This window comes from Antechinus flavipes, chromosome 3, assembly GCF_016432865.1.
Source record: "Antechinus flavipes isolate AdamAnt ecotype Samford, QLD, Australia chromosome 3, AdamAnt_v2, whole genome shotgun sequence".
Taxonomy (NCBI): domain Eukaryota; kingdom Metazoa; phylum Chordata; class Mammalia; order Dasyuromorphia; family Dasyuridae; genus Antechinus; species Antechinus flavipes.
In genome coordinates, this window is record NC_067400.1 from 344,412,026 (window position 1) to 344,430,535 (window position 18,510).

Here is an 18,510-nt window from a genome sequence, read left to right on the forward strand (position 1 = left end):
AATGGCTCATGAATAAATGCAGAAAGGAAGAAATATCCAAATTAAACATTTTTAAAATAATCAGACTGCCATCTACCAATATGAACAAAATGTATAGATTATGAATGGATATTAAATAACAACATCCTGAATAAGAAATGACTTAAAATTAAAAAAAAATCTTATAGACAACAAAATTATGTTAAATAGTATGATTACAGTGAAATAACATCTAATATTTATGTCATGGAGGTAAAACAGCTCTTTAAAGAAAATTTAAATGTATCCCTCTCTCTCTTAAACTTTTTTTTCTTTCCTTCTTTCTGCCTTTCTTTTTTCTATCAATATATATTTATCTTAATAATAAGGATATGATATGAAAAATATATGCCCATAAATATATATATATATATACATATATATATATATATTTTAAAGAGAGACAAGAAACTGACCACTGAATGGGACATAAAATTAAAAATTGAGGAAAAAAATTCTAAAAATAACAACAACAACAAAAAGAACTTTAACATCAAACATAAAAAGTGTAAATGGGAAAAAATATGCCAAAAAGTTAGGTGTGTTTGTCATTTTTATTTCTTTATAGTGATTTCTAGAAATCACTAATTGTAGGAAAAGGGAAGAAGGGAAAAAAAAGGAAGAGCATTGCAAGAGGGGAAAGCAAAATACTGAGAAAAAATTTGAAGAGGGAAATTCACAAGAATTAGAGATGAAATAAACATTTAACATGAAAAAAAAATCCTGAGAATCTAAATAAAATGAATGAATAATTCAAAAGTTTAAAACCACCCTAAAATACAAAAAAATCCTCAAGATAAAAAATAGAATATTTCAAAAATAAAAAAAATATATTGATATATGATAGCAATCTAATAAGATATGAGACTTGTTTTTAAAATGCTGATTAAATACAATCACAGAAATAATCTATTTATGTACTATTCACATAAAATATGAGTTCCTTAATGGAAGATACCATTTTTGCTTTCTTTTGTCCTTCCATCTCAGAGTTTAGCACATAAAATTTTGATAAGTTTTTGATTACATAATAGTTAAAATAAGCTTATTCTTATTGGGTAAATTAAGACCTCATAGAATCCTATGCTTATAACTTTGGAACCCAGAAGAAACCTTATATTTTATTTAGCCTAATTGCTCATTTCACCAATTAGGAAACTGAAGTATTTAGAGGCTTTGAACTTTGAACCCAAGCTCTCTGATGCCTAGTCCAGAGAGGACTCTGCCCATTATATAATGTGGTAATTATTTATTCTCATAATAAAACACCCAAATCTTCTGTATTCTGAGACTCAAACGATTGTCCTGAAGCTGCTCTAAATGTTCTTACTAGCACATATGACTTCTTGAACATATACTTGATTTTATAAACAGAACATTTTCAGGAAAGATATTTGGCCATTATGTAAACTGTCTAACCTCCAAATTATCTGGAATGTTTTCAGAAAAGTGCAGCTGTTATTTAAAATGTATAGATCCAATATGTACATCATTCATGTCAGGGATTCCCAGGGGTCGTTTTAGACCCCTTGCCCTTGTCATTACCTGTGAGAATCAGTATGAAGAAGGGTTAACACAGTTACACTCTCAATTTCTCGATTGACTCCCTAAGGAATGAGGTAAATTCAAGCCAGAGGCAGGTGAAAGCAGGGAGAGAGGAAGGAAGAATGAAAATTGTGAGTCCCAAGCTTGGCTGGATCAAATTAAATCAGTGATCTAGCATTTTATATCTCCTAAATAAATCACAGTCAATGAAGCAACTTAGTTTTATGAGGAAGATTGTTAAATAAATGCATCTTGAGTTCTTTCTTTTAAAAAAACATTTTATTGTGAAAATGAATGATCAACATAAAAACATTTCAACACACACATAAACACAAACAAAAGTTTGCATGTAAAATTGTGAAAGAGCCATTGTCTAAGAAATATACAGAGATACACTGCCAAAAGATCAAGAAAAATTAGAAGTGAGAAATGACCATGAAAAGATAATTAGTAACATTATAAAAAGCAGTTTCAGGTGAGTGATGAAATAAGGAATGCAGAAAGACAGAACAAGAAATATGGTTATAGAGTATGGAGGGTTTCTTTCTAGGAGCTGGCTGAGAAGAGGAAGAAAAATATAAGACAGGATTGTTTAGGATTTTTTGTTGTTTGGGGTAAAAATGAAAGCCACTTGAACATATTTATAAGGAGAAATGGAACTAGGAAATGAGATTGGGAATTAAATCTGAATGATCTGACTTAAGATCATAGTAGAAGAGTTGAAATTTCGGGGATTGTAACAAAGGAGAGAAAAAAGGAATAAAATTAAGGAGTTTTAAAATGAAAAAGGGGTGAAGGGGGTATGACATTAATATTTATTTTCCTAGTAATGTATGAAATTATCAACTGATGGGTGACACAAAGAGATCTAATTGTGATGTCTAGAAGAGAAGAAAAAGGGGCGAAATTGCTGTTGGAACTGTGATGGAGATTCAAAGATTCTCTTACAAGATAGAGGAACGAGGTGAAATTTTATATAATAAATTTGTAGTTGACCCAGTCAACATCCTTATGTACTTTTTTCCAGTAATATTCCACTAAGTAATAGATGATGAAAATAATCCAAGGATAAGGTTTGGTAAGATTAGTGATTTTCTATCAACCAAAGATTGTGCCATGATCAGATAGACTTGAGTCCCCACCACAAGGGCCATCAGGTAGTAAATATTTCAAATGTCATATGGTCCATTCCCTATAATAGCACAAGGTTTTTCCATCTTAGGATCTTCCCTGTAGGGTAGTCATCAGGAAATGTTTATTGGTCACTTTTCCTCCACTGGCCAATACACTTAAATTCAAATATTATCTAAGCTACAAGGAAATAGAAAATCGTGTATAGAAAGGACAGTATATCTTTGCAATACAGAGTCAAAATTTTGAAGGAATGTAACTGAATGCAGATCAAGATGTTAGCGTATACACTGAGACTTTAGGGGGATGAGAGATTTTGGTAAAAATGAAGAGCAAGTCTGAAAGTAGTGAGATATAGGGAAATGAGAGAATAGAAGATGTTTATATGTTTATAGGAATTTATAGGAATTTCAACTTTGTTAGTAATTTAAATGACCTGATGGTGAAATCAGACATATGACTATCCATGTAGAGTTAATACAGAGGTATTTGGGGTAAAAGAGGCTGATGAATCAAGAGTCCAAAATCTTCAAGGGTAAATCAGTATTTCTATCCCCAGGGAATAGAAGAAAAGAAGAAAACTATGAGGCAGATATTAAAAATAAACTCAGAAAAAGGAAAGAAAATTACCTAGAGACTTGTAAATGACTTATACTGAAATCTGGAAAAGATGAATATATTCTTAAGGATGGATATAACCTATATCTAGAAGGATGGATATATACATAGACATACACGTGTGTGTGTGTGTGTGTGTCTGTGTGTGTGTCTATCACACAGATATTCTGCAAAGCAAAGTAGATTACTGAATGAAGACAGCTGAAGAACTATTAGAATTTACTATGAGGAACAATGGAATATGTTTGTTTGTTCTCCCTTACTCTATCCCACCCTCTTAATCTAGCATGTTTCACAGAATGAAAGATACATCCAGGACTGGGACTGATTACCAAAATCATATTTTCTTCTAGGAGTAGTCAGATTACATGATAGAAGAGGAAAAATTCTTTGATTATGGAAATTTAACAATTGAACAGACGTTCCATAAGGGATAGAGTGGAAGGGAACAATAAGGTTGGATTTGAGAAGGATATGGTTGGAGATTGAAGAACTATAATGTGTGCAAATCATGCATGATCGTGATACTCCCCTACTAAAGGAACTGCAATGATTTACTATTTTTGACAAGCTAAAAATATAAACTATTATATTTAGTATTTAAACCTAACTCACAGATTGATTACAATTTAAGCTAAATTCACATTATTTTACCTCATATAGTCTATATTCTATCCTAGCTTACTTCATGTACCTCTGTACCTTTTCAAAGGTTGTCAAACCTTCCTGAAACAGTTTTTTTTTCCTAATTAAGTCAACATTGTGGAATGATATTCCCCTTCAAATTTCAGTTTTCCTGTTACTTTCTACCTGGGGAGTCTTTTTCAGACACATCCTGTCGATGGTGAGATTCCTTCTCCCATATCCCATATTTTTAAACAAAAAGTATACACATGTGTCCATTTTGTAGAATATCAAACCTTTGAGAATGTAAATTGTTCTATTTTTGTATTTGTGTCCCTACTGCCTAGCATAATGGATAGGATACATGATAGTCATGTGGAAAATGCTTGTAAATTGAACTGAATTGTTGAAGAACTGAGCTCAGTCCTCAGGACATAGACACTTGAATACTCAGTATCCAGTTCTTCTTCATAGAACTCATATCAATTTAATAAAAAAATTTATTAAGTATTTAGTCCCTCTAAGAATTTAATCTAATAGGAAAATCAGTCAATAATTAATTATGAAGTTATGATACATGTCAAGCACTATGATAAGTGGTGAAGGTACAAATGAAGATAAACATAAAATCCCTGCCCACAAGGAGTTCATATTATAATCAAAGAGATAATATATAAATAATTACATGCATACAATATGTATACAATGTAAATAGGAGACAATCTAAGAGGAATAGAGTCAGAAGATGGACAACTAGATGGCATAGTGCATAGACCCATCTTCCTAAATTCAAATCTGGCCTCAGACACTCAGTAGCTATGTGAACCTAGGCAAGTCACTTAAACCATTTTTCTCCAGTTTCCTCATCTATAAAATAAATTGAAATGGCAAACCACTTTAGTATCTTTCCCAAGAAAATTCCAATGGAGTCATAAAGCATCAGACATGACTGCAAAACAACAACTGAGTCAGAGAGAGTTGATGGGGGAGAAGGATACTTGGAAAGACTTCTTATAGAAGGTGAAAGGTGAGAATTAAGCTGAATTTGAATGAAGGAAATCAGAGTTATTGGGGGAGATGGAGGTGAAGAAAGATAAGACATATACTTAATGATAAGGCTTTTGCATTTGTGTTGTATTCTCAGAAAAATAAAGCATTCCCCTGTAACCTGTGCTACCCAACTTCCATGTAAATTTGTTAGTACAAATATTGTTTAAATTTTTCTGGCAACGAAACTGGATCTGAGAAAATTAAGTGGTTTCTAAGAGTAACTCAGCTAGTGAGCATTAGAGTTAGTGATTGATCCCATGAATTCTTACTTTAAAATACTCAGTTTTTTCCCACAATATTAAACTCCCTATATAACTACTAGGATACAGAGAGGATGATATAAAAACAAATGAAATATTGCATGAGAAATTTCAGGAAAGAGGGAATATTCCCTCTTTCATCTGTAAAATTTTGGAACAATTTTTGAAAAGATGAAAAGTACATTGGTCTTGAAGAACAAGGAAAGTCATGGAAAGGGAACCAGGAATGAAGGACCGTAGTAATTAATTCTGCAAGGCAAGTGGGATGAGCAAAGGTATAGCAATGAAAGAGTACTTGAAGAGAACAGGGAAAAGAGAATATTGCCATTTCTCTACAATGAAGGAGAATAGCACAAGATTAGGCTGAAAACAAAGATTAGTACTAGAATATCTGTTCAATAGTTTCAATTGTCTCCAACTCTTTGTGACCCCCTTCAGGACTTGGTTTTTGTTTGTTTGTTTGTTTGCTGTTGTTGTTTTTTGGCAAAGATACTGGAATGGTTTGTCATTTCCTTTGTTATCTCATTTTACATTTAGCTAGGAACCCAGGCAAACATGGTTAAGTAACTCTGGTTCACACAGCTTAAGTGTTTGAAGACATATTTGACTCAAGAAAATGAATATTTCTAAGTACTCTATCCACTGTACCTAGCTATCTCTCCAGAGGATATATGGCATTAAATGATAAGAAATTTATATATTATTTCATAGGCAATAGGAAACTTCTGAGGGGTTTTCAATAGCAGAATGACGTGATAAAAATTGTGCATTTGGTAAATTACTTAGGGCTAAAACTACCTCAAAAGTTAAAGAAGGTTGACAGAAATAATGAAACTAATATCAAATCATTTGTAAGGCATTTAGCACAGTTCCTGGCACATAGTCATTATATAAATATTAGTTGTTATTTATCATCATCATCATTTACCAGGTTTGAGAAATGAAATCTTAACATAGGACTACTGCCAGTATCATAGGAAGGAAACTTAGAAATTCTAGGCTTCATTAACCAAGGGAAGACTGGAAGGCAACCAGCTGACAATAAAGAAAAAGACTGAATTGTGTTTGTCTGGGGTCTTGTCATATCACTTAATACATCTAGCTATAAATCTAATCCAAGGTCTCTCTCAGGGGGTAGCTGATTCTTACTGAGCCTAGAAAGTGACATTTTCAGGACTGTATATCACAATATCATATGCTTTTCAAACAACAACATGGTATCACTGACTTGTATTCATCTTGAAATAAGTTGCTATTTCATTCTTATTTTAGTCACTCACAGGAGGTTGTAGTATTTCTTTATTCTTCTAAAAATTCCCAGGGCAGAATCACCAGGTGCCTTCAATTATGGAGATTTCAAGAGATGTCAGTTTATAGAATGTTTGGAAAACACACACACACACACACACACACACACACACACACACTAAGAAGAACAATACAGAGGAAAAAAAAGGTTATATTTCAGCAAAAGAGAGAGAGAGAGAGAGAGTGAGAGAGAGAGAGAGAGAGAGAGAGAGAGAGAGAGAGAGAGAGAGAGAGAGAGAGAAAACAAAGCAATAAAATATATTTTAGGAAAGCAGAAGAATGATGTGTTTCATTTCCAAATTCTGTTTGATTTGTATCTTTCACTCAAAATTCTAAGATGTAGTTAAATTGAGAAAAAATATGATTGCCAGCATATTTTGAAGTATTGTTGTCTATCCAAACATTTTGAGGAAACTGAACTTGCAGCTTTATTCTCTGGAGGGGAAAAGCAAGTATGGAAAAGATGAGGCAAAGTCTCCACTTGTTAAGTAGAAGCAGCCTACTGCAAAAGATTTCTTTCACAGAATAAAAGGGAAAGAATTTGCTTGGCTGCTGACTTTCTGATGTTAAACAAATGATGAAACTGAAGGACATATTGAATTTGGATTTATGACAGAAACAAACAACATACTCCAGTGCTGATACTGCACATGAGGAGAGGAAAGAGACTAGCTCTGTGATTTCAAAGGTGGATGAAATTCTTAGACATGAAAACCCTCCCATGAAAGTAAACAAGCATCTTCTTTGAAATTTCAATCTTAAAAAAACTGCCTAAAGTGCCATGAAGTTAAATAATTTGCTCAGAACATCACATAGTTTTCATTGCAAGGTTTCCTACTTTAGAGGGTGGTTTTCTGATATTTGCAGTAGCTGAAGTCTATTTGACTTAGTCAGTTTACATTGTTATGGCCCATGATGATAATGCTTATTTTTTAAACATGCAATATTACAATACCTCTAAATTTGCTCTATCCCACTAAGGGTCTCATTTCTTCCTGGACAAACTAATTATGTCCCATCTACTTATGCTATATCTGTATGTAGATTAACAAAAACCTCCAGACTGACATTCTTATTGAATTACCAATATAGTCCACCCTTTGTCTTTTCCTAAATATGTTACTCTGAGACAGATGAATTATCTGAAAGGAAATGAGCTGTATTATCTAAACACAGTAATGGTATGAATTTTCCCTATGTATGTAATCACCTTTAGTCTCTGAAACTTTTCCTTATTTATAGTGATGTGTTGAATCCGGGGGAGGAAGAGTGAGGGAGGAGAATAGTAAAAACTTACTTTCAAGTTTAAGATGCATTATCAAATTTTTTTTTCTATCACATTCTTAAGTCTCATCAATCCGAAAACAAGGAAATCAAGCCCATATTTGTAGTGTTTACACATTTCTGAGAAATGAATGCTCACACACAATAATATAATGAATCAAATCAAACTGGGTCCAGAAAGCACCTATATAAACATATACCACCTTAGCAAAATTGTAAGAAAAGGGAATCCTCTCTTTTTATACCTCTTTCTTCACTTTCATGTGCCCTTTGTCCTTTTAATACACCATTCAAGGAACTTTGCTCTATTCATGAATGGGAAGGGAGATGACTCTTTCCCTCAAAATTCAGAGTTAATGAAATCATCTGGTAAGGAGGAGGCCTCTTGTTTCCTCCTTCTGAGGCTACATTTACCCTGAGAAATAATCTTATTCCTTAGCCATTCTTTTCCACTTTCAGTGCAAGGAGTGATATCTCTAAACTGGGCTGAGAGCATGAACTACTATAATCCAGTAATCCAGCCCAATACTAATACTCTAAATATCTAAGATCCAGGAGACATTTTAGGGAGAGAAGGTGGTGATCTAGTTTTGGACAGGAATTTAACTTGACCAGCGTTTTGTAGGAAGTGAACTAAATTATAGTTGTGAGCCCAATCCTTTACCTTTTCCCAAGACTATAGTGTAGGGGGAAGGTATCCTCTGGTGTTTTTTATATATTTGTTCTTGGATGTGTGAAGTAAAGATTCTTTTGTAAAAGTCAGTCAGTGTTAAGGTTCTAGAAACTGTGCCAATAAAAACAAAGAAAACAGGTAGCAGAGTCTAAAACTCATTGCAAAGAAGGACACCTCAGTCCTAGAAGGTAAACAACAAGCCTGACTCTCAAAGAATAGGGTTAAAACCAATCATATAACACAAGTGTTAGGATTAAATTAGAACTTCACTCTTTCTGATTTTAAAATAAGTTCTCTGTTGACTGGAGCATGTTATTTCTTGTCTCAAGGCCTAGAAAATTTTATAATTGGGTTATAGTTAGTCTTAATAACAAATTGTATCAAATGCCTACTATATATTGGCTTTGTGATAAATTCTGGCTATACAATCAAAGGCTCTCAAGAGCTACCTTTCTAATGGGGAAGACAGCTTGCAAACAATTATGCCTTTATGTAATATACTATGAATAGGACAATAATCTTAGGAATCAGCAATAGGGAGAAAGGGAGAATGGGACTAGGAAAGAATTTCTGCAAAAGGTGACTTGAGATGTTTTGAAGGAAACCAGAAGGTAGAGGTAAGGGAAGGGAATATTCTAAGGTTGGGGATAGCTAGTACAAATGTTCAGTCAGGAAGTGAAGTTTTACCTGAAGCACAGCAAGCAGGACACTGTAATTGGATGACAGAGGGAATAAAACAGAACAAAGTGTCATTGTTCAAGTTCAGTTATTCAGTCTTGTCTGATTTGATGTGACACCTTTTCTAGTCTTCTTGGCAAAGAATCTGGAATGGTTTGTCATTTCCTTCTCTGATTTTACATATGAGGAATTGAGGCAAATAGGAGTTGTGTTTCACAGCTAGTAAGTATCTGAGGGAAGATTTGAATTCAGATCTTAATCGCTCAAAGATTACTGGTGCTAGCTTCCTCTGGAGTAAAATGTACTCAAATAATAAGAAGGACTATGTAATAAAGGATTTTAAATGATAAAAAGAACATTTTATATTTGAATCTAGAAGTAATAATAAGCCATTTGCGTGTATTATTTAGGAAAGGACTTGGTCAGATTTGTGATTTAATAAATCACTTTAGTAGTTAAGTGGAAGATGTATTGTAGTGAGGATAAGCTTGTGTCAGGCAGACCCACAAACAGGCTATTATTATTTGCTTTTATGGTATTTTCTCTGTCACCCCAATTTCATATCAAGATAATTTTTAGCATTCATTTAGACAAGATTTTGAGTTGCAAATTTTTCTTCCCTTTTGTTTTTTCTTCTCTTCCTAAAATGATAGGCAATTTGACATAAATGATACATATGCTATCATATAAAACATATTTCCATACTAGTCACATTTGTGAAAGAAGAAACAGATCAAAAGGAAAAAGAAAATGAACATGAAAAGATATAAAGTAATTGAAAAATATATACTTTGAGTTATAATAAAAAAACTATCAGTTTTTTATCTGGATGTGAATAGATTTTCTTTGTGAGTCTTTTGTACTTATCTTGTATTGTTGTATTACTGAGAAGAATTGAGTCATGCATAGTTGATCCTCAAACAATGTTACTCTTATGGTACACAATGTTTTCTTGGTTCTGTTCAATTTATATTGTATCCATTTGTACAGATTTTTTCAGGTTTTTCTGAAATTTGACTGTTCATCATCTCTTGTTACACAACAGTATTCTATTATATTCATGTACCAAAGTTTTTTCTAGCCATTCCCCAATTGATTGACATCCCTTCAATATCCAATATTTTGCCACCATGAAAAAAGTTACTATAAATGTTTTTGCATATTTTGGTTCTTTTCCTTTTTTTAAATGATCTCTTTGGAATACAGACTAGTAGTGATAGTATTGGATCAAAGAGTACGCAGTTTGGTTGCACTTTGGGCATGGTTCCATATTGCTCCCCACAAAGATTAGATCAGTTCATAACTCCACCAATAGTGCATTAGTATCCCAATTTTTCCACATCCTCTCCAACATTAATCATTGTTCTTTTTTCTCATATTAGCCAAACTGATAGATGTAAAATGATTTCTCAGAGTTATTTTAATTTGCATTTCACCAAAGGTGATTTAGACACTTTTTCATATACCTATAGATAACTTTGATTTCTTCTTCTTTTTTTTTTTTACAACATTATCCTTTGCACTCGTTTCTGTTCCAATTTTTTTCCCCTCCCTCCCTCCACCCCCTCCCCTAGATGGCAAGCAGTCCTTTATATGTTGGATATGTTGCAGTATATCCTAGATACAATATATGTTTGCAGAACCAAACAGTTCTCTTGTTGCATAGGGAGAATTGGATTCAGAAGGTATAAATAACCCGGGAAGAAAAACAAAAATGCAGATAGTTCACATTCATTTCCCAGTGTTCTTTCTTTGGGTGTAGCTGCTTTTGTCCGTCATTTATCAGTTGAAACTGAGTTAGGTCTCTTTGTCAAAGAAATCTACTTCTATCAAAATATGTCCTCATACATTAGCATTGTTGAAGTGTATAATGATCTCCTGGTTCTGCTCATTTCACTTAGCATCAGTTCATGTAAGTCTCGCCAGTCCTCTCTGTATTCATCCTGCTGGACATTTCTTACAGAACAATAATATTCCATAACATTCATATACCACAATTTACCCAGCCATTCTCCAATTGATGGGCATCCATTCATTTTCCAGTTTCTAGCCACTACAAACAGGGCTGCTACAAACATTTTGGCACATACAGGTCCCTTTCCCTTCTTTAGTATTTCTTTGGGATATAAGCCCAATAGAAACACTGCTGGGTCAAAGGGTATGCACAATTTGATAATTTTTTGGGCATAATTCCAGATTGCTCTCCAGCATGGTTGGATTCATTCACAATTCCACCAACAATGCATTAGTGTCCCAGGTTTCCCGCATCCCCTACAACATTCATCATTATTTTTTCCTGTCATCTTAGCCAATCTGACAGGTGTGTAGTGGTATCTCAGAGTTGTCTTAATTTGCATTTCTCTGATCAATAATGATTTGGAACACTCTTTCATGTGAGTGGTAATAGTTTCAATTTCATTCTCTGAAAATTGTCTGTTCATATCCTTTGACCATTTATCAATTGGAGAATGGCTTGATTTCTTATAAATTTGAGTCAGTTCTCTATATATTTTGGAAATGAGGCCTTTATCAGAACCTTTAACTGTGAAGATGTTTTCCCAGTTTGTTGCTTCCCTTCTAATCTTGTTTGCAATAGTTTTGTTTTTACAAAGGCTTTTTAATTTGATGTAATCAAAATTTTCTATTTTGTGATCAGTAATGGTCTCTAGTTCATCTTTGGTCACAAATTTCTTTCTCCTCCACAAGTCTGAGAGATAAACTATTCTATGTTCCTCTAACTTATTTATAATCTCGTTCTTTATGCCTAGGTTATGGACCCATTTTGATCTTATCTTGGTATATGGTATTAAGTGTGGGTCCATGCCTAATTTCTGCCATACTAATTTCCAATTATCCCAGCAGTTTTTATCAAATAATGAATTCTTTTCCCAGAAGTTAGGGGCTTTGGGTTTGTCAAACACTAGATTGCTATAGTTGACTATTCTGTCTTGTGAACCTAACCTTTTCAACTGATCCACTAATCTATTTCTTAGCCAATACCAAATGGTTTTGGTGACTGCTGCTTTATAATATAATTTTAGATCAGGTACAGCTAGGCCACCTTCATTTGATTTTTTTTTCATTAATTCCCTTGAGATTCTCGACTTTTTATTGTTCCATATGAATTTTGTTGTTATTTTTTCTAGATCATTAAAATATTTTCTTGGAAGTCTGATTGGTATAGCACTAAATAAATAGATTAGTTTAGGGAGTATTGTCATCTTTATTATGTTCGCTCGGCCAATCCAAGAGCACTTAATATTTTTCCAATTATTTAAGTCTGACTTTATTTGTGTGGAGACTTTTTTATAATTTTGCTCATGTAATTCCTGACTTTCCTTTGGTAGATAGATTCCCAAATATTTTATGGTATCAACAGTTATTCTGAATGGAATTTCTCTTTGTATCTCTTGCTGTTGGGTTTTGTTGGTGATGTATAAAAATGCTGAGGATTTATGGGGATTTATTTTGTACCCAGCTACTTTGCTAAAATTATGAATTATTTCTAATAGCTTTTTAGTAGAATCTCTGGGGTTCTCTAGGTATATCATCATATCATCTGCAAAGACTGATAGTTTGGTTTCCTCATTGCCTACTCTAATTCCTTTAATATCTTTCTCGACTCTTATTGCCGAGGCTAGTGTTTCTAATACGATATTAAATAATAATGGTGATAGTGGGCAACCTTGCTTCACTCCAGATCTTACTGGGAAAGGTTCCAGTTTTTCCCCATTGCATATGATGCTTACTGATGGTTTTAAATATATGCTCCTGACTATTTTAAGGAAAAGTCCATTTATTCCTATGCTCTCAAATGTTTTTATTAGGAATGGATGTTGGATTTTATCAAATGCTTTTTCTGCATCTATTGAGATGATCATATGGTTTTTGTTTGTTTGGTTATTGATATAGTCAATTATGCTAATAGTTTTCCTAATATTGAACCAGCCCTGCATTCCTGGTATAAATCCTACTTGGTCATAGTGTATTATCCTGGTGACGATTTTCTGTAATCTTTTTGCTAATATTTTATTTAAGATTTTAGCATCAATATTCATTAGGGAGATTGGTCCATAATTTTCTTTCTCTGTTTTCAGCCTACCTGGTTTAGGTATCAGTACCATGTCTGTGTCATAAAAGGAATTTGGTAGGACTCCTTCAATCCCTATTTTTTCAAATAGTTTATTTAGCATTGGAGTTAATTGTTCTTTAAATGTTTGGTAGAATTCACATGTAAATCCATCTGGTCCTGGGGATTTTTTCTTAGGGAGTTGATTGATAGTTTGTTCTATTTCTTTTTCTGAGATGGGAGTGTTTAGGATATTTACTTCTTCCTCTGTTAGTTTGGGCAAGCTATATTTTTGGAGGTATTTTTCTATTTCATTTAAGTTGTAGAATTTATTGGCATAAAGTTGGGCAAAGTAACTCCTAATTATTGCTCTAATTTCCTCTTCATTAGTGGCGAGTTCTCCCTTTTCATTTTTAAGACCAACAATTTGATTTTCCTCCTTCCTTTTTTTAATCAGATTTACTAAGGGTTTGTCTATTTTATTGGTTTTTTCATAGAACCACCTCTTAGTTTTATTAATTAATTCAATAGTTTTTTTTACTTTCAATTTTATTGATCTCTCCTTTTATTTTTAGAATTTCAAGTTTAGTGCTTGACTGGGGGTTTTTAATTTGTTCCTTTTCTAGCATTTTTAATTGCAAACCCAATTCATTGACCTTCTCTTTCTCTATTTTATACAAATAGGCCTCTAGAGATATGAAATTTCCCCTTATTACCGCTTTGGCTGCACCCCATACATTTTGGTATGCTGTCTCATTATTATCGTTTTCTTGGGTGAAGTTATTAATTATGTCTATGATTTGCTGTTTCACCCAATCATTCTTTAGTATGAGATTATTTAGTTTCCAATTATTTTTTGGTCTACTTCCCCCTGGTTTTTTGTTGAATGTAATTTTCATTGCATCGTGGTCTGAAAAGGATGCATTTACTATTTCTGCCTTACTGCATTTGAGTTTGAGGTTTTTATGTCCTAATATATGGTCAATTTTTGTATAGGTTCCATGAACTGCTGAAAAGAAAGTGTATCCCTTTCTGTCTCCATTACATTTTCTCCAGAGATCTATCATATCTAACTTTTCTAGTATTCTATTTACCTCTTTGGCTTCTTTCTTATTTATTTTGTGGTTTGATTTATCTAATTCTGAGAGTGCAAGGTTAAGATCTCCCACTATTATAGTTTTACTGTCTATTTCTTCTTGCAGCTCTCTTAATTTCTCTTTTAAGAATTTAGATGCTACCCCACTTGGTGCATATATGTTTAATATAGATAGTGCTTCATTATCCATGCTACCCTTTAGCAAGATATAGTGTCCTTCCTTATCTCTTTTAATTAGATCAATTTTTGCTTTAGCTTGATCTGAGATCAGGATGGCTACCCCTGCTTTTTTGACTTCACCTGAAGCATAGTAGATTTTGCTCCAACCTTTTACCTTTAACCTGCATGTATCTCCCCGCTTCAGGTGTGTTTCCTGTAAACAACATATTGTAGGATTCTGGCTTTTAATCCATTCTGCTAATCACTTCCTCTTTATGGGGGAGTTTACCCCGTTCACATTTATGGTTAGAATGACCAATTCTGTATTACTTGCCATCTTGTCAACCCCGGTTTATGCTTTTCTCCCTTCTTTCCCCTTTCCCCCCTTCCCAGTATTAAGCTTGTGAGCACCACTTGCTTCTCACAGTTCTCCCTTTTTAGTATCCCTCCCCCCGCCTTAGAGTTCCTCCCCCTATCTTACCCCTTTCCCTCCCAGTTTCCGTATTCCCTTCCACTTAGCTTATTCCTTCCCTTTTCACTTTTCCCTTCTCACTTTTCAATGAGATGGGAGAAGTTTCACCATAGATTGAATATGTCTTAAGATTTTTCACTTAAAGCCAATTCTGAAGGCAGTAAGATACCCACTATATTCATCCCTCTCCATTCTTTCTCTCAGATATAATAGGTTTTCTTTGCCTCTTCATGAGATGTACTACCCCCACTTTACCCTTTTTCTGGTACAATGTCCTTTCCACATCAATTTCTAGAACAAGGTATACATGTATTCTTTATACATCTATATAGTCGAAATATAGTTCCCAAGATTAATCTTTACCTTTTTAGATTTCTCTTGAGTTCTATATTTGTAGATCAAACTTTTTGTTAAGTTCTGGCTTTTTCATCAGAAATAGATGAAATTCGCTTACTTTGTTGAATGTCCATCTTCTTCCCTGGAAAAAGATGCTCATTCTAGCTGGGTAAGTTATTTTTGGTTGCATACCAAGTTCCTTAGCCTTTCGAAATATCATATTCCAGGCCCTTCGATCTTTTAATGTGGATGCTGCCAGATCCTGGGTGATCCTTATTGTGGCTCCTTGATACTTGAATTGGGTTTTTCTAGCCGCTTGCAATATTTTTTCCTTCGTCTGAGGGTTCTGGCATTTGGCCACTATATTCCTTGGTGTTTTGATTTTAGGATCCCTTTCAGTGGATGATCAATGAATCCTTTCAATATTTATTTTTTCCTCTGTTCCTATGACTTCTGGGCAGTTCTCTTTGATAATTTCCTGGAAAATAGTGTCCAGGCTCTTTTTTTCATCATGTTTTTCTGGAAGTCCAATGATTCTCAGATTGTCTCTCCTGGGATCTGTTTTCCAGGTCTGTTGTCTTCCCCAGAAGGTATTTCACATTCTTTTCCATTGTTTGATTTTTTTTGGATTTGCTTGACTGATTCTTCTTGTCTCCTCGAGTCATTCAATTCCACTTTTTCAAGTCTGATTTTCAGTGAAGTATTTTCTTCACTCACTTTTTTAAAGTCTTTTTCTAATTGTCCCATTGAGTTCTTTTGTTCTGTGGAATTTTTTTCCATTTCGCCAATTTTCTTTTTAGAGAGCTATTTTCTGTTTCCAGTTCACCAATCCTATTTTTCAAGGATTTTACTTCTTTATCCACTCTCTCTTTAACTGACTTCTCCAGGCTCTTTTGCCAAGCCTCCCTCTCCTTTTCCCATTTTTTTTCTAGCTCCCTTGTGAGAGCCTTTTTAATTACTTCTATGAGGTTCATCTGTGCTGAGGAACAGATGATCTCCTCCTTTGGGGATTCACCTGGGGACTGTCTGTTTTTAGTCTCCTCAGGATTTAGAATCTGCTCTCTATCTGTATAGAAGCTGTCAAGGGTTAAAGTCCTCTTCAGTTTCTTGCTCATTCTGTCTAATAATCAGAGACAAACTAGCAAAGAAAAACAGAAAAAACTGGAGTCTTTCTTTGGGGGAGGGGTTGGGTGTGTTACCGAGCTTCCTCTCAGACTGCGGGGGGCAGCAGTGAGGCACTAGCCCGACTGTGCTGCGCCTGCGCTCTGATATCCCAGAGCGTGCTGAGTCACTGTGGGAGGGGAAGGGGGGGGGTGGCGGCCAGGTCCCGGGAGACTCCAGCTGTTTGGGGTTGTATTCTTCACCCCGGTGTTTTTAGCTTCTCTGCTGGTCTGCTGACTTGCTGCCGGAGCAAAATATCCAAACCTGTAGCGAAGCTCTCCCCGCAGAGACGGCTGCAATCACTCCTCACCCCCTCTCCAATCTGCTCCCGTGCTCTCAATGCCGCTGCCCGCCGCCTGCGCCCGATCTAAAACCTTCCCAGCCCTCCAGTAAAGACAGACCTTTCTTGGCGAATCTCAAGGATGGCTTCTCTTGGTAACTCTTTGTGGGTTTTTTTTTCAGTCAAGCATTAATTCAGAGGCTTGTAATGAAATGGATAGTGAGAGAAAGCGTGGAGCTTACACAACTGTGTGCCTCCTCTCCGCCATCTTAACCGGAAGTCCTAACTTTGATTTCTTCATCTGAAAACTGCCTTTTTTCAATTGGGAATCAATTTGTCAATGGAAAACAACTTGTATTCTTATAAAATTGACTCAGTTCTCCATATAGTTAAGGTCTTTGTCAGAGACACTATAAAATTTTTTCCCAATTTTCAGTTTTCCTTCTAATCTTGATTGCATTGGTTGTGTTTGTGCAAAGCCCTCTGAAATAAAATAATCAACATTATTTTATCTATTTGATGTTTTATAATGCTCTTTATCTCTTGTTTATATCTCACTTAACTTCTCACTTTTGCTTCCTCTAAGATAAGAATTGCAAACACTGATTATTTTTTTAACTTCAGTTGAATTAAAATATATTCTTCTTCAGCCCCTTTACCTTTACTGAATGTAGTTCCCTATTTCAAGGGTCTTTATTGTAAATAGCATATGATAGGACTCTGGTTTTTGATCTACTCTGCTATCCACTTCTATTTTTTGGGAGAATTCATACCATTTACTTTCATAATATGATTGTTATTTTCCTCCATTTTATTTTTTTATCTGTTTCTCCTCTCTCTCCTTTCATCTTTTCTCTGTTCACCAGTGTTTTGCTTCTGCCTATTGCCTTTCTCAGTTGCTTTCTCAACTTTCCAATCCTTTACTTCATCTCTTCTCCTTCTACTTTTCTGTTAAATAAGATAACTTTCTATATTTAACTATGTATATTATTCTCTCTTTGAACTTCTCATTAATACTTATGAGAGTAAGGTTCAAGCTTTACTCATCACTCACTTTCTCCTATTTCCCTTTACTGTAATATGCTTTTCACATTTCTTCATGTGAAATAATTTATCCCATTCACTTTCCCCATTCCCCTTCTGTACCAGTGAACACTTCTTTCTCATTCCTTATTTTTTTGTCATTCCCTCAAATTCATGTTATACTCATACCTTCTGTCTATGTACACACACACACACACACACACACACACACACACATATATATATACATACATATGTATATATATATATATGTGTATATGTATATATATATATATATATATATATATATATATATATATATATATATATATACTCCTAGCTGAGCTATTAATGGTATAATTATTTAACAATTACAAATATGATCTTCCCATGAATGGATGCATGCAGTTCAATTCCATTGATCTTTTATATTTTCTTTCTCTTTTTTACCCTTTGAAGCTTCTCTTGGGTCTTGAAGTTGGAGATCAAAATTTTTTGTTCAATTCTGGTCTTTTCCTTGTGAAAGCTTGAACTATATCTCTTTAGTTGAATCCTTCCCTCCCCCCTTAATTTCCTTTGAAGTATTATGTATGCTTAATTTTGCTAAGTAGGTGATTCTTGGTTACTTGTCCTAGCTTTTTACCTTCTATAATGCTATATTCCATGAATTTTTATTACTTAATGTTACAGCTACAAAGTTCTACTTAATCCTGCTCCTGAATACC